Source organism: Protopterus annectens, chromosome 11.part0 (assembly GCF_019279795.1).
Source record: "Protopterus annectens isolate FY-2018-M chromosome 11.part0, PAN1.0, whole genome shotgun sequence".
Taxonomy (NCBI): Eukaryota; Metazoa; Chordata; order Ceratodontiformes; family Protopteridae; genus Protopterus; species Protopterus annectens.
The window spans coordinates 1091574750-1091598833 of record NC_056745.1 but is presented as its reverse complement, the minus strand read 5'-3'; positions in this window follow the sequence as shown (position 1 = coordinate 1091598833).

The following is a 24084-nucleotide window of genomic DNA, read 5'->3' as shown; positions in this document are numbered from 1 at the left end:
TACATAACAAGGCATAACTGACACCATCACAAGCACACTAACAAACAGAACAGTCTGTATGGCAGGAAGCAGTAGGCCTACATTTACCCAAAGTGAATTGTATGGCAATGTACATCCAGATACCTTAAGGCAGCTTACTCCTGATACCCCCACATGTTGTAACAGACTAGGTTAGTTATGGTGCATCCCCCCATAAACTGAATAATTCAGGGCTATATACCACTGTTACATACACTGGCCTCTGGAGTGCATAAGGGCACACATGTATTGTGTAGATGAAGCCCACACATATATGGACCCAACCCCACAATATGTGTGGGGGCCACAACAGCAGTGGACTGATGGCAGGAATGGCAGCATGACATACTCAACCCCTGACAGCATGTCTTATGTACAAAGCCTGGTATGTAGGTGGATTACAGAGGCTGGAACACAGGCCCACATGTGAAATACTGTTGTCATACACTACTCAAATCGCTGGTGTTACAGGATAGTCTGCAACGTACCCTTAGTCAGGAATATAAAGTTAGAAACAGGCATGGATGTAGCCATGTAAAGATAGCACTCAACACACACACTGCCAGTGATATATTTGACACAAGACCTGTGTGGTGGACAGACAAAACATAATAGGCACACCTCTGGCTATCAGTTGAGAGTTATGCAGAAAGACTGCATTCCAAGTTAAACTAGTATGTACACACAAACCCTGTAACACTGGTGCTATACAATGCATACAACAACACTACTCACACTCTGTCTGTTGTGCTGGAACCCCTTACAAATATGTAGCTGGTCTGAGTGTGCAGATTCTCTTGTAAGAGGTATTGCTACCTGCTGTCTGTAACACTGCTGCCCACACACACGAAGAATGTCCTCCATACAGGAAAGGTAAAGGGACCATACCCACATGATGTAGGGATTTATAGTAGTTGGTTGCCATGACAGTAGTAATTGGAAGTACTACAAAGCATGCTGCATGCAGGTAGCAAGTGGACGGCAATAATTGGTGCAGAGGACATCATCTGATCATGTGCATCACCTACAAGATCCATGCTGCAATCTATTCAAATCAACTCAATCCATTTACTGGAGGGAGACCAAGAGAGAGAGAGAAAGAGAGAGATTGAAAGGCAAAAACAAACAAAAAAAATACCATCCAGCAAACTATCCAGAAGAGACTTTATTCCCAGAACAGGTATGTGAAGTATATATGCATTTAATTGACCGTAGTACATGGCCCATAACAATGGGATAGATGATGTGGAATGATTTATATGTGCCATCAGATGTTGTTGTAATGATGTTCAGCTGAACAACTGCTAAGGGCAATAGAGTCTGTCCCTGTGGGTAGTGGGCCATACCCATCAACCGTGCAGAGCAGCACTGACTGATAAGATGTAAGCCATCATAGTGTGTGTTGTGTAATGGGAAGTATGTATATTACTGTGGCCAATAGCTGGTGGTGGATGTAATGGCTATATGTTGGACACATGGGTAACACAGCCCACCTCCTTCAGGATACTCAGGTTAACCTGTATTGTAGCATGCAGGAATGCCATAGGTGTGTAATAGGGTTACCTGCAATATGGCCCTTCATATACCCCCATAATGTCTTGCTGTGTCCATATGTGGCACCTGCCTGTGTTGTAGCATGGCAGAACAGTGCAGATGTGCAGGAAGGCATTGCGAGATTGTGGACCTGATGTCTGAATGTACCCCATATATAGGTATGCATATGTGTACATATATATATATATATCTACATATATGTCCACATATATACAGATACCCATGTGTAGACATATATATATATATATAAACACATATATACATCATATAAATCTAAACATATAAAGATATATATCATACATGTCCCCTATATTACCACCACAGTGCTGCATGTTATGTATGAGGGAACAACACACATAGCAATACACAGAGATATCTACAGCTGTCAGTGTGTGCAACATGGACAGGTATGTCACATGTGAACCCCTTGTTGGGACCACATTGCCCTTGTCTGTGAAGTATGGAATGGGAATATGGGGAAGTGAGGCAGGTATAGGTGTGGAGGTGGTCAGGGTTGGTAGATATAGATGATAGCCTACAGGGGTGGTATGTGACACATGTGGTGGGTAAACACCCTGGATGGTGTGTGTGGTCTGTGATGTGGATGCCCCATGGGTCCCAGAATGGACACAATGGGAACAAGCTTCCCACCCACTGCTACTCACAACAGCTGTCCATGTACCAAAGGTGCGTGGCCTGGAGATTGAGCAGGAGGAGCATGTGGACCCTGTGAATGTGTACTGGGTGCCTCAAGGTGACGTAGAACACCCCACATGTGTCTGTGGAGCCCATTATGGAACAGAACCTGGACCTGACCTCAGGGGACAAGATCATGTCTGTGTGTGCCCCCACTGGGGGGGGGGGCGACATCCCCTGAGTTGGATCCACCTGAAGGTATCACTGGACCAGTATATGAGAAGGCCCCAGGGTGGGTCACACATGTGATGTGGCCTCGTAACATGGGCAGATGAGTTTGGAGAGGTAGTTCTGCTGGCCAATAGTACATATGCATGCTATTGTGTCACTGTTATAGAACATATGTGGGTAGTAATAGGCTACACAATCCTGGAACATGTCCAACAGCATGCATAGATATCCCCAATAACACAGAATGTCAGATGTGCAGCAACCACATAGCAAGTATACCACAGGCATATATGGCACCATAGTGGCCCTGACAATGGCATGCAGGTGAATAGTCTGTAACAGGCCAACAATGATAGTGTCCACACAGGGAACATGGCTACAAACAGTGCAGAAAGTGTGGTATAATACAATATCCACTCCACTAGTAGGCAAGCTGTAGCCATACCTATTGAGTTGTGTGTACAGTTTGTTGTCACTGATATGGTGGGGGGATGACAGTGATGTGTAAAAAGACCTGTGCTAACCTTGCTGCATGACTTGCTCACACCTGTGTCCATCTTTATGTCTTTCAGGCAAGATATCCCATGGAAGGCTTCCAACTTACTCAGCTGCCAAGAACAACATTGTGGTAAACCACCTAATACAGCACTACCATGTCTTGTTTGGCCAGGCCACACATGATCAGCAGGAGTGGACTGCCTTCTGGAACAACCTAGTCTACAGGGTCAATGATGTCGGACTGCACAATCGCAGTTATGAGCAGGTTCAGCATCATTGTTCTGACCTGTGTCACAATGCCCATCGGCATGCTGCTGCAGTCCAGTCAGATCACCTCGCAACGGGGGGGGCCATAACATCCATCCCCCCGACACATGTGGAGGAGCTCCTAGCCAGCCTCATGGCACCTGCCCTTCCACATAACCACCAACTGCTGGAACAATTTCATGGAGGTGGGTGCTACCAACACACCAGATGAGGAGTGTGCAGGTAAGGCCACAGGGCACATCAGTAGACCACTGTTGCATATACATCTGCATCTGTACAGGTATATCATGCATATCTGATATGTCATAGATATAGTTTTTTGCTGCATAGTAGTGATAAACAGATGTGCATATGTTGTAGTATTGTGGACATGTACTGTTGATGTATTGTAATGCTGCACCCACCCTGTAGCAATACCACAGGTGTGGCCACTGACTTTGAATCTCTCAACCTCTTATGTAGGTCCATCCGGTATACCACCAAGGCAGCAGCCTGTAGCTGGTGAGTATTGTTTATGTAGATGCTTGCCAATACACTGGGCATGTAATGGCTATGGAATAATCCATGCACACATCTAACACACCTACCCAGAATGCATACTGTACATGTGCACATATTGTTGCTGTTAAATGCATGGCATCACAGTGGTGATCATGATGGGGTATTGGAAGGGCATGTCAGACACCTGCAAGATAACTAACATCCTGTCATTGTGGAATGTGTCCACAGGGAATAACATAATAGTGGGAGACATGGCCTACAGTAGGGAAATGCTTGGAACAACACCCATATACAGAGCAACACCAGTGTATATACCTGTAGGACAATGGCAACTGTTACACTATGGCATAACGTATTAATGTGGTCTACATTATCAGCTGGGACTAGGCTGTAAAATGTGGTGTTCAGTGTAGGGTACACTGCAGACTGATATACATGTGTAGGCCTTACTTGTCAAGAATCTGCAAAAAGGCTGAAGGTGGGGGGGTGTCAGCATGACACACTAGTGCACTGCTGCAGGGATCCTAAGGATACTACGATTGGCTGCATCTGCACATAGTCAGGTTCAGGAACTGTGGCAGATGTAACCCTACCCCCACAGCAATTCCATATTAGGGGGACATGTGAGGGCAGACTGAACATACACTGGCAAATGCAGATGGCTCATGCTAGTATACCCCTGCCAGGAGTAGTGACTGCTGTAGTACACATAACAATAGGTGCAACAGACTGGGATGATAAGGGTGTGCACACATATGCCCACACAGAGTGTATGCATCGTGGTCACCATCTGCACACCAAACACATTCCGTAGATACTGCATGTGAAAGTACAGGACATATGTCACATATCGGGCTCATGTACTGTTAATATATGTGGTCATGTGATTCCATGGCAGATCAAGGAAGGGTGCGTTATATCAATAAGGGTGTGTACACCCCACCATAGCCACGGTATGCTCTGATGGTTGTCAGTGTATTAGTATTGGATTGGTCATACATGGTCCGCTGATGTTGAGAGCTGTAAAGCAGACATCAGGCATTCACAAATGACATCTGCCTACATATCATCCCAGGTATGTGTTGCTGAAAAACATAGGAGCTGTGAGCATTAAAGCTGACATGACAGACAAAGTACTACATATTCAGAAATGGGTTGTACACCTGTGAAGTGTGGTGCACAGTACATGGCAGGGTGCAGAACAGGTGCACAGCAATACTGTGTATATGGGTGCAGTGGTATCCAGGGGGAGGGGCATCACCTAGTGACACAGCACATGCATCACACACATGTATACTGTTGCTAGCATGGATTGACTGTGTGTGTGTGTGTGTGTGTGTGTGTGTGTGTGTGTGTGTGTGTGTGTGTGTGTGTGTGTGTGTACTGTTATGCAATACTGTACAGGTCTTAAAGTGCATTTATTGTTTTCCACCACAGATGGCGAGGTGGGTCAGGGTGCCTCCTGTATGCAATCTGATGTTGGTGTCCACACAGGCACCAAGGATGATGATAGTACTGTTGAGGCACAAGTGGGATTGTCAGGGGCCAAAACAGCACCATCATTTGACATCCCCCTTTTAGCCACCCCAACCCCGCACACAGTTTCAGTGCCTATACATACCCCAACACCAGTAGCCATAGCGAAGGGACAGCTGGTGTTTGGTGGCAGTGCACAGGAAAGTGTGGTAACCATGTCTACTGTGTCTGGTCGCAGCAGGCATAGCCGGATGTCTGGCAGGGCACTACATAGGCAGATGTCCCAGGGTGCTCATGGTAGGGCCGCTGGTCATCATGCCCCTGGCAGACGTGACACAGCTGGTACCAGCAGATGCATGTTTCAGGCTGTCATGGTGGCTCAAGTACGTATGGAATGTTGCACCAGACAGGGCCTGAGGCTGCAGAGGGCCACTCTCACTTCTGCAAGTGACAACTCCAGTGAACTGTCTGGTGCCATCCATGCATTAACTGAGTTCATGGATAGATGGTCTGGTGAGATGATGGCCCTCATTGACCATAGTCTGTTCGTGCTTACGTGTGGTGGGAGTGCGGCAATGGCCACTTGGATGTAGGCCAGCAACATTGATAGTTGGCAGTCAACGTGGACATGCTAGGACATCAAGGGGCTCCCATAGTGGCAATATCAGTCCTTGCACTGTGGGGGGGGTGCTGATCACACCACACCACAGCAAGCCATGAGCACGTGGTCCTGTCCAGTCCCAGGAGGGACCTGATTCTAGCAGACATTTATCATTAGCAGGTGAGAGTAGCACATCAAGGCATATACCTGGATTTGCCATGGAACTCCTGGCAGGTACAGTCCACTTGTCCATGGTTGGAAGCAATGAATTGCACAACCTGCCAGATATAGTCTGCAGCTGTCCATAAACACCTGTGTAGGTCAGCCACATGGCAGAACTCTGTGCATGCATACCCACACACTATACAAGCACACCTAAATTATCCCCATACCTACACACACCACATCGCCATGCCCAGTTCACTTCATTACATCCCTCACCCACACACATGGTGTCAAATGTATGGCCCACCCTCTGTTTCTGGCAAACCAACAACACACCCTGTGCATATGATGATACCTGTGCCACATCCCTGTCATCCATACCATCGATGCAAGGACAGGCTAATATGGTTCTTATGCACACAGTGACTGTACTACAGTGTACCACAGTACTGCTGTGTAACATGTTGTATGGAGTAGAGTGCAATGCATATATGTCAGGTAGTGTAGCCATCCAGCAATGATGCATTAAAGATGTTAGTAACACTGGTTGATTGTGGTCTCTATAATTTAATCCATGTGTGTTGTAGGTGTACATGTGTCAGGACGAGGATGGTCTGCAGTCATATTCCACAACAGGTATGGCACTGTGGTGACACCATGGCTGTGACATATCTGGGGTAGAGTGGAATACATGTCACAGGTTTGTATAACAGTTATTGCCTGTGCCACATGGAAAGGTGACCCGCTGGGACATGTATAATCTGCAACCTGATGTCCACCCATCCACATACATGCACACTTGGCGACACTGGGACTAGACCCCTACCAAGGTATGTAGTGATACTGAAGTGTGTGGCTTTCATTGCACACGGCACAAAGCATTTAGAGTGAGGTGTGTCCCAGGTTACATGTTACATACAGAACATCTCCAGACATGTACAGTATGCTAATGGGCATGTAATGGGTATATATAGACAATACATAGTGTAACGTACCTTTATATACACATTAACAGACACATTACATGCAGGCACACCTCTGAGAGACCTGGGTCTATCGCTGTTAACTAACTTGACTGTGTGTCCAATGTGTTACAGGTAGGCTGCACACAGCACATGCATAACTGGAGTGGATTGAGGTATTAGTTACCTGTATAGTTGATGGTGACAGTGGTAACCATAACATGGTACATGGGACATATACTGGGTGTATCTTGGTGTAATGACAGTATACACAGCACCCACATCCCCCAGTGGATATTGTACTCCCTGAAACCCATGAAGACACTCTGACATACCCACCATCACATATTGGCCACGAATGAAATACAACCCATTGTATATCCCAACAGCGGTACTGCAGGGATATGCATCTAATGCACATGCCGTACACATTGCAGGGTGTTGCATTGTCATGTCTCACCTATGGGCAGCATAAACACTATCTGTACTACTAGTGTGGTAATGAGTATTGTAATACGAGTATGTGGCCTCGGAATGCTGTACCCTACAGATATACGGACATGAACACAAATACACACTTGCCAGAACACAATGGGTATCCCATGCCTATCTACCTATTTGTACAACACTGTTGTGCTGGTACTGCAAGGCTCATGCAGCCAGTATGGAGATGTGCTTAATAGGTTACATGAAATGTCCCATACAGCAGCAGCCACAACTGACTATGGCAATGGGTGTTGTGGTGGTTGTGAAGGCCCTCACAGAATACTCAAGTACAGGTGTGCTAACACACAGACACTGTTATACTCAGTCATGCACATGTACACATCTCAGTAATGGGGTGCATCGCTGCAGGTGGTCATAGCTGTGTACCTAGCTATTGTCCAAGGAGAGATGTATTGTGTAGGGGTTGTGTGTACAGTGGTATCCTGCCACCTGCCATGTGGCAGCAGGCAATCTATCGACAGAAACTACTGTGGTGACCCTCAGGGTAAGAGTGACATGCATCAGCCAATGCTCCATGTGCCTCCTGCACATGGCAACTGAGGTGATCAAGTTGACATGTATGCAACATGCATTACAACACATGGTTAGTGTCTGTGATGTAGGCCAGTACCCAAGCATGTTCTGTTGACTGTGGTAGTGTAGTGGAAGTACCCATGGCATGTGGTGCGTACAGGGTGTTATCACCTATATGTGCCAGTTCTTACACAGCTGGGCAGACATGTCAGTGTCAATCAAGCTTAGGTTGCCTGTACATATCCCAGCTGGATATCTGCCAACTGCACATGTATACAGGGACTGACAGTCATCAGTTTGGCAAGTAGCTATGCAGTAGAATGAATGTGTTGACCGATAGATATTTGACAACAATATGTATGCCATAACTACATGTCAGAAGCTCTCACTAACATGTGCTGTACAGACGGTATTCTACAGTTACATTCCACATGTCGGATCATTACCCAGTAGGGGTTATATACTGTGACACAGCTCACACCGAGGATACAACAGGGAGGCCTGTGAGTCCAGCTATGCATGCAGGTGTGCCTGTTGTCAGTACTACATTTAGCACTCTACTCTTGCCTGGGTAAGCACTGTCAACCATAGTACCACCATGATACACTAGATGCCAGTGTGACAGCATGTACCCTGGGCTACTACCCCTGTATGTAACACATTTGCATGGATAAAAGTGCTGTACAGGTCTAATATACATCTGTGTCCCACACAAGACACTCACACCCCTTGCTACTGTAATGACAGCAGATAGGCGCATGTATTGTACAAGGCATTATATACACTTATTACAGACGTCATTACCCTGCTATGTTATCAGACTGGGTGGTGGGAACTGGTTACCAGGGCTAAGCCATGCTTAGCAGGTATCAACATTGCTGCAATATAATAGCTAAGCTGATTTGCACACTGGTAAGCGAAGCCTAAACTGTGCAAGCACCGGTACGTTTACCCGTAACTTAGCACCGCTTAGCTTCACGCAAACCTGCACAAACACTCTTAAAGTTGCTCAAACCACCTTAACCACTGTGTATCTGACAGCCTTAGTTTTGCCCAGCAACAAAATGAACAGCCCTTGCAGGTCTTGAACCCAGAACCCTATACACTATAATCACAACATTTAACTACTACACCATGACCACTAGGAAGACAGCTGTTGTTTTTCCAATATATCTGTCAATACACATATTGATTAGTATTGAACATTTGCCTTTACTTCCACAATTGTGTAGTACTTGTTATTAATATGACTGTTGCATCACATATGTTGTTTTATCATAATGTACACATATCAGATAAATACAGTGAGATACATCTGGGAAGGTATATACAACCGTGATGTTTACACATGACAGGAATATGGATATATACATATACATATGTTGATATATGTCTACATGAACATACACATGTATATTCATACATATGTCTGTATACACATCTGTATAGTGCAACATATATATGGCCATGTGAACATCTCTTCGTATGTACATATATATGTATGTATATATATATATATATATATATATATATATATATATATATATATATATGTGTGTGTGTGTGTGTGTGTGTGTATATATGTATATATATATATATATATATATATATATATATATATATGTGTGTGTGTGTGTGTGTGTGTGTGTGTGTGTGTGTGTGTGTGTGTGTTTTATATATATATAAATATATATATATATATATATATATATAGATAGATAGATATATGTACATATATATTTATATATGTATGCACATCTTATGTGTACAGATATACCTATTTATGTAGACATATATGTAGATATCTATATATGTGCATGCATATCTATTCTGATATACCTATTACTGTCAATATATATGTAGATATCCATAAGTATATGTGCATATGTATTTCTATCTGTATATGTGTAGACATATATTGCTGTGTATATGTATATATCTGAGTGTTTATATGTATATATATATATGTATATATATATATATATATATATAGAGAGAGAGAGAGAGATAAGTATATATACATATATGTTCACCATATGTCCTGAACATGGAGTGGAAAGCTACTTCAGCACCAATACTCCCAACCTCTTAGTGCAAGAGGATGTCAGATATGTATTGCAGGTATATATGTAGACTATTGCTACTGTGATAGGGGTTGTCTTCACAGACATGTTGTGTGTGGGAGGTCACATCTGCGTTTAACATGTGCACCATTGGCCACTAAAAGACATCCTAAGAACATCATAGTACAGTACCACTGCTAGCACAGTAATGATCCTATGGACTACAGCAGAGATATGGACAATAAATGTGGACAGTCTGACACACTCTGGTCAGTCCAGAGGTATACACAGAACCCCTTAGTGCAAGACATGTGGACCAAGCCTGACAATGTGGATGTTAACAGCCATGTAGATGGTTATATCATGTAAATAATGGTATACATGTGCCATCATAGGTTATGCATTCACATATACCTGTCTGTCCTGACACATACTAACCGCTGGTACAGAGGTGCCATGGCCACATACTACCCACTAGTTAGTGACATACAGTTGTACAGCATCCCACTGCTTTGTCTGACATACATGACTGTTATGGTGGCCTGACAGCAGTACATCTGGCAAGTATCTGGACATAACATCACACTGCGTAAGTACACTAAGCTGCTAAGCATGTAACAAAACACTGTGCAGGCTACAGGCAGACTGCCACATCATTTGCCTACATTTCCTATGGGGCAATACACATGTACCTGCATATATAGCAGGCTCTACAGGCATGTCACAGCACAGAGTAACAGACACTTGTGTGAAAGTGCATAACCACAACCAATGTGAACACAGCCACAGCCACCTATGGTAGCTAGCCAAATATTACTGTATATGGACTATCTGATCACGACCATCCTCATATGTGCCACTCACACATTAACTCTACATATACCGGGCAACTACACAGTGTGGTCCAATGCCTGTCTGTGGTATGGGACATGTGTGTTTGGCCCTACAAACATGTAAGCCGATAGGGTAACATACAGTGGAGCAGCATGTAACATCAGATAGAACAGGACCAAGAACAATGACATCTACCACAGTCTGTACACAGGTCAAGGTACATATTCACAATACACACACATTCGACAATCACCATAAGTACACAGACCTCAGTACTGTACACACACCCACAGAATGCCCCCAAGTTATGTCCTCAAATATAACCCTACTATACATAACATGTGTAGCAGTCTGATATCTCAATGGCTTGTTATCAGATATGATGCCAATAAACTATTGTGTACAGAACATATGCACCTCTTACTGCATGACATACATACAAAGGATGACAGAGTTGTGGCTGGATGCACAAACACAGGGCCAATATTTACACGTTGCTTTGGTAACCTCATACATTTACTGTTGTAAAAGGATTTGTTGTGACATATGTCTTATGAGGGATATGAAGTCAGTAACTCTCATGTCTGTCACCATGTACTGACTGCAATCCTCACACTATGCTTCTACAGTTCTCAAATAGGTGCTCTGTGAGTAACACAAGAAACAAAAGACACCACACACTGCCCAGTCTGCAGATGACCCTACAGATGGGGGTTTCCTCATAAACATAGCACTGTCATGACAGGTATTAAAGCATGTAGACCAGCCATATCCACACACACCCTGTTAAACCAACATTACACCAAATGCAGACTAGCAACACTTACATTCTGTAGTCATGTCAGGCACATCCCTCACCTGTGTGTTGGCCTGTTTCTGCAGTATATGTTGTTAGAGGTAAATCTCCAATCCATCTGTGATGCTGTTTGCCAAACAGTAGATCTAGGTCCTGCTCACAGTGAATGAAAAGTCTCAACACCAACATGATGCTCCTAGATATTGGAGTGTGTTTTCATACATTTGGCTATGGGAATGTTACACAACTGTTTCACATGCAATCATCTAGAGGAGGGCTGCAATTCATGCAGAGGCCATCAGCTGATCATGAGCATCACTTACAAAACACATGCTGCTGTCTAAGCAAAGCAGGTGTAAGTCTCCATATCCACCAGAGAGGGAGTGAGAGAGGCAGACCGAGACAAAGATAAGTCAGGGAGGGGGTGGGAGAGTAAAACCTAATCATGTTTGTGTCACACACCTAGCAGTACAGGGTGTCAAACCCCTGACTGACTATGTACTGCTATCACATGTCTATGCAGTTATTGGATGTGCCACATAGCTTACATGTTGAGGATTTCTCCAAACGTATATGTGATAGTGAGTGACATCTGAAACAGTGATATGGTAGAGGCACAGTAGGTGTAGTACAAGTGCCTGTTTGCATGAAAAGGTGCCAGGGTCAACAAAGCCACGCTCTCTCAGGGACCCACATATATTGACACACTTGGCAGGGTCAGGAATAGACCTCCTCACTAGTTAGTTTGCCACAATACAGTACTGTGCAGGTCCGGTGGTTATATGGGCAAAGGGTATGTGGAGGTGTCTGACATCAGACCGCATGCTTCAGTATGCCAATTGGGGTTGTAATGAGTGTGAATGTGGTCAAAAGCATCATACACCACACGCACAGATACAGGGCTCCTGTACTGACATGCATGGGTGCATTGCTTCACATGTCTGTAGGGGTTGACTGTGCCAGTTGGCTATTCAAGGCTATGTGATGGGTATACCTTGGCATCAGGCCACATGACAATAGTCTGCAGTGTGACTCAGGGGTGTAGTGTTTGGATTGGCCTACACAGATGGGTATTGTATTCACCATCCAGTCACCGGGTAATTATTGTGTTTGGCCATTGCTGTGCATTTCTTGCCATGTATGTGTTCTCTAGTCCATGACATGGATGGAGTCTGGGATGTGCACACATCCCACATGCATGTACAGTGACATGTGGAACGTTAGCTGGGGTGTCTGGCCCATGTTTTGTACACAGATTGTTATCATCAGATATGCCAGTCCTGGCCTCATGTGGCAGGAACTGGTAATGGACAGCAGGTTGACCCTGCACCTACATTGATAGCATGATACAGGCAGGTATTCCCTGGTGTCAGTGGCATCTGCCCATACAGGGCATGTGTTTAAGGCATGGCATGTCCTTTGTGGGTCACATTTGATGGCACCACAGGTGTTACAGGTGTCCAGTGGGGAACATAGTGAAGGTGCACTGTCTGCATATATGTGCCTATTGTACTGGTGGACAGGGTGCCATGCCATCTGTAGTCCACTGCAATCACACCATGGTTACTATCTGTGGGCAATATGCAGGGTACTACCAACATAGTGGTTGTTGCCTAGGCAGGATTGTTTGTGTACGAGACATGGGTAGAGAGTGTTCTCTGGGTAATACAATGGTTGCTAACATTGTTCACCAGGCCTTGATGTCAAATGTAGGGGTATGGATTGGCACCCCAGCCTGTCAGCTACTTCACATATGTTATCCTTGTAAGGTGGACATTGTGACAAATAATAGGGCCACCATATACGAAATTTGCAAAACCCACTCCAAACTTAGTCCAGTTAGTACACAGTCACAGACACCTCCACACAGAATATGAATGACAAACATACACACACACACACACACACACACACACACACACACACACACACACACACACACACACACACTCACACACACACACACACACCTGCCATGTCTGGGATTAGAACTCCTACCTAACTAGTTTATTACACTACAGCACTACGTAGTTATAGCACAAATCATGGAGATTACTGGAGTACTCCTTCCCCAAAGGTGTATTTCACAGTGAATGACATCAGCAGACTTGCCAAAGTAGGGCATTTGAATTGTAGTGAGTATGACTAGCCTAAAAAGCATTGCTCCCTATACAGACAGAGACACACAGATATATATATATACACACACACACACACACACACACACACACACACACACACACACACACACACACACACGCACACACGCACACACACACACACACACACACACACACACACACACACACACACACACACACACACAGACACACACACACACACACATTTGCCATGTTTGTGATTAGAACTCCTAGTTAACTAGTTTATCACACTAAAGCATTACACAGTTATAGGACACGCCATGGAGATTACTGGGCTACACCTTTCCCAAAGGTGTATTTCACAGTGAATGACATCAGCAGCATTGCCAAAGTAGAGCATTTAAATTGTAGTGAATGTGAATAGCCTATAAAGCATTGCTACCTACACAGACAGAGACACACAAACACATACACACACACACACACACACACACACACACACACACACACACACACACTCACACACACACACAGACACACACACACACACACACACACACACACACACACACACACACACACACACACACACACACACACACACACAGTTGCTATGTCCGGGCTTAGAACTCCTACCTGATTAGTATATTACACTACAGCATTACGCAGTTATAGGACATGCAATGGAGATTACTGGTCTGTACCTCTCCCAAAGGTGTATTTCACATTAAATGACATCAGCAGCCTTGCCAAAGTAGGACATTTGAATTGTAGTGAGTGTGACTAGCCTAGAACGCATTGCTCCCTCACAGACAAGGACACACAAACAATTGCCATTTCTTGGATTAGAGCTCCTACCTAACTAGTGTATCGCACTAAAGCATTACGCAGTTATAGGATGCGCCATGGAGATTACTTGGCCACACATTTCCCAAAGATGTATTTCACAGTGAATGAAATCAGAAGCCTTGCCAAAGTAGGGCATTTGATCTGTAGTGAGTGTGATGAGCCTAAAATACATCGCACCCTACACAAACAAAGAAACACACACACACAAACATCCAAACTTGCCATGTGTGGGAATAGATCCCCTACCAGAGTACTATATCACACTACAGCATTACGCTGTTATAGGATGCGCCATGGAGATTACTGGTCTATACCTTTCTCAAAGGTGTACTTCAGAGTGAATTACATCAGCAGCCTTGCCAAAGTATGACATTTGATCTGTAGTGAGTGTGACTAGCCTGAAATGCATTGCTCCCTACATAAACAAAGAAACACACACACAAACATCCATACTTGCCATGTGTGGGACTAGAACGGCTACCAAAGTAATACATCACACTACTGCATTATGCAGTTATAGGAAGCACCAGGGAGATTACTGGGCTACACCTTTCCCAAAGTTGTATTTCACAGTGAATGACATCAGCAGCCTTGCCAAAGTAGGGCATTTGAAGTGTAGTGAGTGTGACTAGCCTAAAAAGCATTGCCCCCTACACAGGCAGAAAATCGCAAACACACAGTTGCCATGTTTAGAATGCCTACCTGACTAGTTTATTACACTACAGCATTACACAGCTATATGATGTGCCATGGAGATTACTGGGCTACACCTTTCCCAAAGGTATATTTCACAGTGAATGACATCTGCAGCCTTGCCAAAGTAGGGCATTTGAATTGTAGTGAGTGTGACTAGCCTAAAAAGCATTGCTCCCTACACAGACAGAGAGACACACATACAGTTGCTATGCCTGGGATTAGAACTCCTACCTAACTAGTTTAACACACTACAGCATTATGCAGTTATAGGACATGCCACAAAGATTACTGGGCTATAATTTTCCCAAAGGTGTATTTCACAGTGAATGACATCAGCAGCCTTGCCAAAGTAGGACATTTGAATTGTAGTGAGTTTGACTAGCCTAAAAAACATTGCTCCCTACACAGTCAGAGACACACCAACAGTTGCCATGTCTGGGATTACAACTCCTACCTAACTAGTTTATCACACTAAAGCATTATGGTGTGTTAGGATGTGCCACAGACATTACTGGGCTACTCGACTCCCAAAGGTGTATTTCAAAGTGGATGACATCAGCAGGCTTGTCATAGTAGGGCTATGGGGAGGGCAGTGTGTGTGCATGGGCCATAACCCATTCATCTAGAGGTAGACACACCACATGCAGTCACATACAGGGTTATATTCCATAGGTACGTGTATACAGCTGCTAGATCACTACTGCATTGTACAGCCATGTTGCACAGCTAGCACTTGACCACATAGTCTGTAATGCTGACGGATACCAGTGGCTAATTTCTACAGTGAGTGACATTTACACATCACGTGGTTGTAGCCATTTGGCTGTGTGCTGGGTGGGACAGGCCTCATGATGGATGGCTCTTTGTCACAGTCACTCTCTTCCGCACATCTATGTATGTCTACTTTTGGCTTATTATAGAGTGTTGTCCTTGGATATATGTCTGTATTCCTATCCTATGTGTGTTCAAAGCATTACTGGTGCATACTGAGGAGTGTATGCACTAACATCTGCAACTTTCAGATATGTATGGTCCACTGTTGTTTGCAGACAGTGGCATCATTTGTTTAAGTGTGTGAGCATGCCCAGTATTCCCTTCTGTATTGAATGTGTGGATCCATTCCAGGTAGTTTGTACTCCAGTGCAGACCTTTGTGTTGTACACCTACAGGTAGCAAACTGTTTCTGCAGGGTATTTGTAGATCATTTGTCAATATGGGGACAAACTGTGCAAGGGATAGTGTGTACTGTAGGTGATTGTGTCTGTGCTGCTTCTGCTACATGGTTCAGGTGTTAGCAGAAATATTCAGACATGTTTACTGTTGTACACTGTGATGTTTTATGTCCTCAAGTACGGTCAGGTGGACATTCTTACTCACTGTGATGTCCTGGGGAACAAGGGTGAATGCAGCTGTGCATGGTATTGTGGGCAGACGCCTACATATTCAAGGCAAGTTATGCCATTCTGGAGGGGGAGCTGCAGACACTTGCTTCTGGGTCTGTGTATCCTGTTCAGCATCTTGGTACAGTGCTTGCAAAGGATCCCATACTTGTACATCCATTGACATGACAGTATGGCCTTATCTTGCTTTGACAATACCTCACAGCTGTACAGATTCACAGGTTACCCAGAGGCAGGGGCCATGAGTCAGGAGATTATCCCTATTGCGGTGTATGGGCAGGTTTGTAGCCACCCATTTATGTGTTTGCAGCCAGAGATAGTGTGTGCACACAGCTGTGTGTCAGACTTTGCACATTCCATACTGCCCATCCCCCCCTCTATTATTCTATCCTCTTCCATACATTATGCATATATTCTCTGATACTTTCCCTAAGGTTATCGCCTCACCACAGCTTTGTTTTGGTGTTGGTCATGTTACTGTGGTATGTCCACATGATCTTGCATATGGCTTATGTGGAATGTGTTATGTTGTTATTTGGGTGTCCATGACATAACATGCATTGTCAATGCATGTGAGACACAGGCCTTTTGCAGAGGCTTGTAGGCCATTTGGTGGTGATGTGGGCCAGCTGTGGCAGGCCATTGCATTCTGTCAGTCCTAAAGTCCCAGACCGCCATACAGTATATTCACCTGGGGTGACAGAGTTAGTGTGCTAAATGTTCATGCCAATACTTTCTATCAGTATTGATCAGGTGGTGTAGATGCTGGCAGGGTGCTACCTACAGCTAGGGACACACCTGCATGGGGCATCTGCACTGCATGCTGCATTCATTTGCTATTGCCATATACAGGTGGGGGTCGTATTGTACCCATTCCCAACAGCAGGGAAATGACCAGAGAGGTACCTGTGGGTGGTGTTTGGGTGAGCTGGGTGCATGTGTGCTATGGACACTACTTGCATCTGACACACAGATATGCATGGGGCATTCCAGTTATGCTGGCATGTGCAGGTACATCAGCTGTTTCCAAATACATCAGTCCTACCACCTTTGTGATCTTCAAATGTTCGGGCAGACGACACTGGTATTCCCTACTTCAGGCCCAGATAATGTTATGCATACCTGTATGTACAATTCCAAGGGAGTGTCCATTTCACAGTTACACATTATATACTGAATGTCTGGGGTACTTTCCCCTGATTACTGCTTGTATAGCTATTATAACAGCCATGCCATGCCCATCTTTCAGATGGTGACACATATTACCACTATACATTTACAATGGCTTACTTCTAGCATGTGTCATACTGGTGGGAATTGTCTTTGGCACTGCAGTTGTGAGGACTTGGCCCTGTCATCAGCAGTAGTGGGCAATGGCCACCAGGTCATACCTCAACATACATACCTACTGACCCCTTTCACACAATATGAAAAACACACCAACCTAACACACACACATACTTGCATATTGTACAAATGCTACAATCTATTCTGCTACCTTGGCTACCTCTGGGCATCTGTGCTCTACTGGTATTATATCTACACATACGTGTTACTACATTTCTACATAGGATTGTGGGGGGGGCACACCTGACTGTTATAACGTGTGTACATCAAATTGGGGGGGCACAGCAGAATGGTACTGCATTTCTATATAGGATTGGGGGGGCACACCTGACTGTTACTACATGTCTAAGTAGGGTTGGGGAGGCACACCTGACTGTTTCTACATTTCTACACAGGATTGGGGGAGGGGGCACACCTGGCTGTTACTACATTTCTACACAGGATTGGGGTCGCACACCTGACTATTTCTACATTTCTACACAGGATTGGGGGGGCACACCTGGCTGTTAATACATTTCTACACAGGATTGGGGTGGCACACCTGACTATTTCTACATTTCTACATAGGATGGGAGGGCACCCCTGACACTTGTACACATTTGCTATGTCTGTACTGGTAAGTCAGGTACTCCATTTCATTCTGTATTCTAACCTATCATGCTGACTAGAGGCAGTATACTACAGGTCTTAGGTTTGATTGATCTACATATCAGTTTCTGACTTCCTACCCTTCAAAACTATCATCCCACTGCCTGACCTGATGTAGTCTGTATGTGTAGGCCTGGGGAGGGGAAGGTTACCCATAGGCATCATTCAGAGGCCTTGACACAGCCTTTGTTAGTGTTTGTCTACACCTGTCATGCTTGCTGATACTGTTTTTGGGTATGTGAACCTCCCTGACTGGCATAAGGACACACATGTGGCTCAGCACATTTTCTGCAGTGGGTTTTGTCATCATGTGTAGTAATGGCTACTATGCTGACACCAGTATTTGTTACAGATCTCATGCTGCCACAATAGGTGTCTACTATCTCCTGGCATCCCATTCAGCCACCCGATTCCCTTACATGCTCACATCCATACCATAGGTACAAGTAACAACACATACTACTCCAGTCAGCAGTTGGTAAGGAGAGTGACTTACCTTGTGAGTGTGCCAGTATTGAGGATGGTGCTTGGGGCTGCCTATGTTGGATGCACATAATACACTCCCTATACATGGTTAAGCACAGGTAGTGTCATGTTTGGCATTCCTTTTACTGTATGTGTGCGTCAGAGAGAGGAGTCATTCCCTGGGTCCCTACTGTGTAAGTGTCTGTGCTATGCGTTGCCTCTTAACCAAGGCCATAGCATACTGAGCACACCTCCATCTGCCTACTGGGGCAGGTTCAGGTTGTTCCTTCTCCAAGTCACTCTGTGCCTGTGCAGGACTTGGCATTGGTGGGGTACTGTGTGGCCCTGCCCCATGCTGTTCCTGCTGCAGCTATTTCCACAGGATCATAGGTTCATAGGTTGGTACTAGGCTATCAGCCCTAGGGCCTATACAAGCCTAGCCATAACAATTCCCTGGCTATTTTTCCCACACTATTTACTTCCCTGGACCCCTGTCTAGCAGGGCGATTGATGTGATCCCTGGGGTGAATTTCCTTTCTCCCATCCAATCGTCAAGGTTCCTTTTGAAGAGGACCAAAGAGGCACTCTGCTTGACATGTATGGGCAATCTATTCCAGAGTCTGGGGAGTCTCTGGGTCAGGAACCTATCCCTTCAGCATGTTTTGTTTATTGTGATGACAAGGTTTAGATCCCTGGAGCGTGTGGCTCTGAGGGATTGGGATTTGTTTAAGTGTAGCATGTCCAACAGCTCTGGGTTTGACATGGCCTTGTATGTTAAGCAGAGATCACCTCTGAGTAGACGATATGCGACAGAGTATAGCTGGAGTTTTTTTAAGGCGGTCAGTGTAGGGCATCTGCTTTAGGCCTGTGATTCTTTTAGTGAGGTATTTCTGTCGCCTTTCCAGTTGTTGCAGATGTCTTGAGAGGTACATACCAAACGCGGCGTTGCATTCTATAATGGGTCTAATGAGGGATGAGTACAGTGGGACAATGACCTTCTTTTTTCTGGATGAAAAGCCCTTAGTGATGAGGTGTGCCACATAGAAGGATTTCCTGACTGTTGTAGCGATGTGGTTATCGAAGGTGAGACCACTGTCCACCTGTGTCCCTAAGTCTCTTATCACACTTTCGGTGTTTAGTGTACTGCCACCTATATGGTAATTCATAGATACATGTTTTTTCCCAAAGGGGATAACTATACATTTCTTGGCATTGAGCTTGAGCCCATGGCTCTGGCACCAACCATCTGTTTCTGTAAGGCCCTTTTGTAGAGTATCCACATCATTTGGGGATTCAATAATGGCTCCCAGTTTGCAGTCATCTGCAAACTTTGTTATCCAGAGTCCCTTAGTGTTGGCCTGTACTTCAGAGAAGTAGATGCCAAACAAGAGCGGTCCCAGGACTGAACCCTGAGGTACTCCACTTGTCACTTGTCTGGAATTGGATTTGGAGTCGGCTACTTTTACAGTGTGGGTTCTATCAGTAAGCCAGTTAGCAACCCATTGGGTGATGTAGGGATTAATGCCCAGCTTAGTAAGTTTATCTATGATTCCAGAGTGGGGGATGGTGTCAAAGGCCTTGGCAAGGTCTAGATAGGCTGTGTGGCCCACCTTACCCTTGTCCATGGCTCTGGAGACTGATTCAAAGAAGTCAATCAGGTTCAGGAGACAAGATCGGCCCTTCACAAACCCAAACTGAGTGAGCTCCAGTGTTTGAAGGTTGCCAATGTCTTTGTTTATAAGTTCCATGATAATACGCTCCATGGCCTTGCAGATAAGGCTAGTCAGACTGATGGGACGGTAGTTTCCGGGATCCAAGGTGGATCCCCCCTTGTGGAGTGGGATAACTGTAGCTCTGCGCCACTCAGTGGGCATGAAACCTGAGGTGAGGCTATGATTAAACATGACACTTAGGTGAGGTGCCAGTTCATATTGTAGTTCATGCAGTACATAGCCCGGGATGTCATCTGGTCCCATGGATGCTGTATTCTTAGCTTTGGAGAGTGTTTTTTACCTGTGTGGCCGTTATTACCAGAATTTGGCAATCTTCCGGTATTGAGATGGGCCATTTAGGGGGTGAGAGGGGGGTGCAGTTGGCACTGAATCGATCTGCCAGGATATTGGCAATATCCTTGGGATCAGTATATTTAATGCCATTCTGTTTTAGCTCAGAGCGGATCTGAGCATTGCCATTTAGATTCTTGACATAGTTATAGAATGCCTTGTGGTTGTCTTTGGAATCTTTGGCAATTTTATTTTCGTAACTAGCTTTAGAGGATTTTATGAGGGATCTCAGTTTCTTACTGAGGCTGGTAAGGAAGTTTTTTGCATCCTGGGATTTTCCTCTTTTCTGAAACAGTTTCTTCCTTTTGTTGTAAAGTTTGTTTATGGCAGAGGACCACCAGATTGGCTTCCTTTTTTTGGATGAGAGCATATTGGTTCAATTTGGTATGGCATGATTTATGCATGAGTGGATGTGCTCGTACAGTGCCTTAGTGTAGGATTCAGCAGTTGAACTTTCAGTTCCCGTCTGCATGGGTGTCATGAAGTTTGTCAATTCTGACTTGAGTAGCATGAAGTTGGCTTTGGAGAAGTTTTTTATGGAGGTTTCCTTACTGGGGGGTGGGGGTGGGATGTGGATGTTAAGGGTGATTAGCTTATGGTCAGACCTGACTAATAAGGGGGTGACCATAGGGGTGGAGCATCGATTTCCCATATTGGTAATAACCAGGTTTAGGATATGGGAACCCCTGGTGGGACTATGGATTAGTTGATCCAAGGCATTGAAATTTATGAATTCCAAGAACCATTGGGCAAAGGTGTTGGTACATGAGTAGTTTTCCCAGTTAATGGCAGGGTAGTTAAAATCACCCAGTATTAGGGTGTTTGGTTCTATCTTAATATTTTCCAGTATGTTTAGAAAGGTGTAGTGAGAATCTTGGGGTATGGTGGGGGATCTGTAGCAAGCTACAATTAGGATTGCAATCTTACCTAGTGTTAGTTGCACCTGGAGAATTTCAGACGCATTGTGTTGGGCAACTAGCCTGGTGGTGTGAATATCGTTGGTGAATATTGACACTCTTCCACCTTTAGAGTTTCGGTCCTGCTTTGGTGGCCGAAAAGTATGATAAGAGTTGTAGCCTGGTATTGCAGGGGTGCTCTCTGGAGCCTTGAACCAGGTCTCAATTACTGCACAGATATTGATGTTCTCCATTTTTAGGAGTGCCTCGAGAGAGTGCATTTTGAGGTTTAGACTTCTAGCATTGAGTAGCATTACCTTTAGATTTTGTATGCTTGTACCTGTTACCGTGGTGGTTTTGTCCTTTGAACTTTGCCTAAAAAAGGCACTATAGGGGTGGCAAGAGCCTTAGCCAGTAACCTGGATCCCAGGGGCGACAGGTGCAGACCATCTCTGGCAAAGCATCGTGGTCTGTCAATCATGTCATCCCAGGCAGACAGATACTGGATCCCCTTTGAATGACACCAGAAGCTTAGCCAATTGTTGAAGTCAATCATTTTGTCCTTATATTTTGGTATCATTCTGGGTGAAGGCAGGATGCTACTCAGGGCTAGGGTCATACCTGCCTGGGCCACATGATCCGAGAACTCTTCCATGTCTCTTTTCATGTAGTCTAGGGAGGTACATCTCAAATCATTCATTCCAACATGGACAATGACAGAGTCATATTTGTACTTGTTGTGGAGTGACTTGAGTGCATGCGTTATGTGGCGGATCCTGGCACCCGACAGGCAGCTGACTGTAATTTTCTCCTTGTTCAACCTGGTGAGAGGGACATCAGTGTGCCGGACTATAGAGTCACCTATGACTAAAGTGTTAGGAACATTGTCTTGCCTTAGGGGCTGTTGCTGGGTGGCACACTGGTGTTGTGAACTATGTGACACTTTGGTTGTGATTGGTGTTTGTTTGCATTTCAGCTTCAGAGGTCCTTGTTGCTTGGGCAGGTTACAGTTAAGGGCCTCTGCATATGTGGATTTAGTGTTGCTATATGTGGGTGTTAGTGATGTGGGTTTAGAAGGGCTATATGTTGCTCGAGGTGTAGTGTGGGTGTTAACCTTCTCCTCTTGGCTGTCTAGCACAATCTTGGTTGGAGAGAGCTTTGCTTCCATTTTGGCTATGTAAGTGCATCTCTCACAGGTTGCAGTGTTGGGTGGTAGGAGGAGATGGTTGTCTGTGTACATGAGGCAATTGCTGCATTGCCCCAGCATGCCCAGATTCACCAGGTGGACAGGAAAAATCACCAGAAGCTGACCCTTGGACATGCCTGGTTTGGTGCTTTTTTTTTTTGTAAAGTACAGGAGCTGTTTTCCCTTACCTTAGCAAGGTACTTTGCAGTTATAGGCTGTTTAGTGCCTACTATTAATTTCTCCTTATTAATAAGGAGAGTTGAGTGCTTGTATCAGTTTAAAGCTTCCTAGTGATTTCCTGCAGGTATTAGAGAAAGTGCTAGTCAAACGGATGCTTGAAGGTAAGATGGAAAAAAATGCACAGTGCAGTGTGCACTAGAGAAGTTAGACGTGAAAGTAGATAACTTAAGTTTTACCTGTTTAAAAAGTTAAGGTTTAGAGGAGAGTTACTATTTCTAAAACAGCAAGATGGGTTGAAAGGGGTGGTCACTTTTGTATTCAGGTACTATGGAATACAGTAGGATGACCAATAAATTTAAATAGTTGAAGGGGAGGGGTTTTTGATTTAGTGATTACTCACACAAGCCAGTGAAAGTAGAGAGGAAATTAGATATATGGTCAGATTAACATAAGAGGCAGGCAACTAGAAAGACAGTGGTATTTAACAAGACAATTGTGACAGGGTGGGAGAGCGAGAAAAAAATTCTGCCTGACTCAGAAGCTAGAGAGAGATGGTTTTGTAGTTTTAATATGCTGTTAAAGCAGAATGCAAGTAAAACACAAGGTAAAGAAAACAAACTACAGTATTTA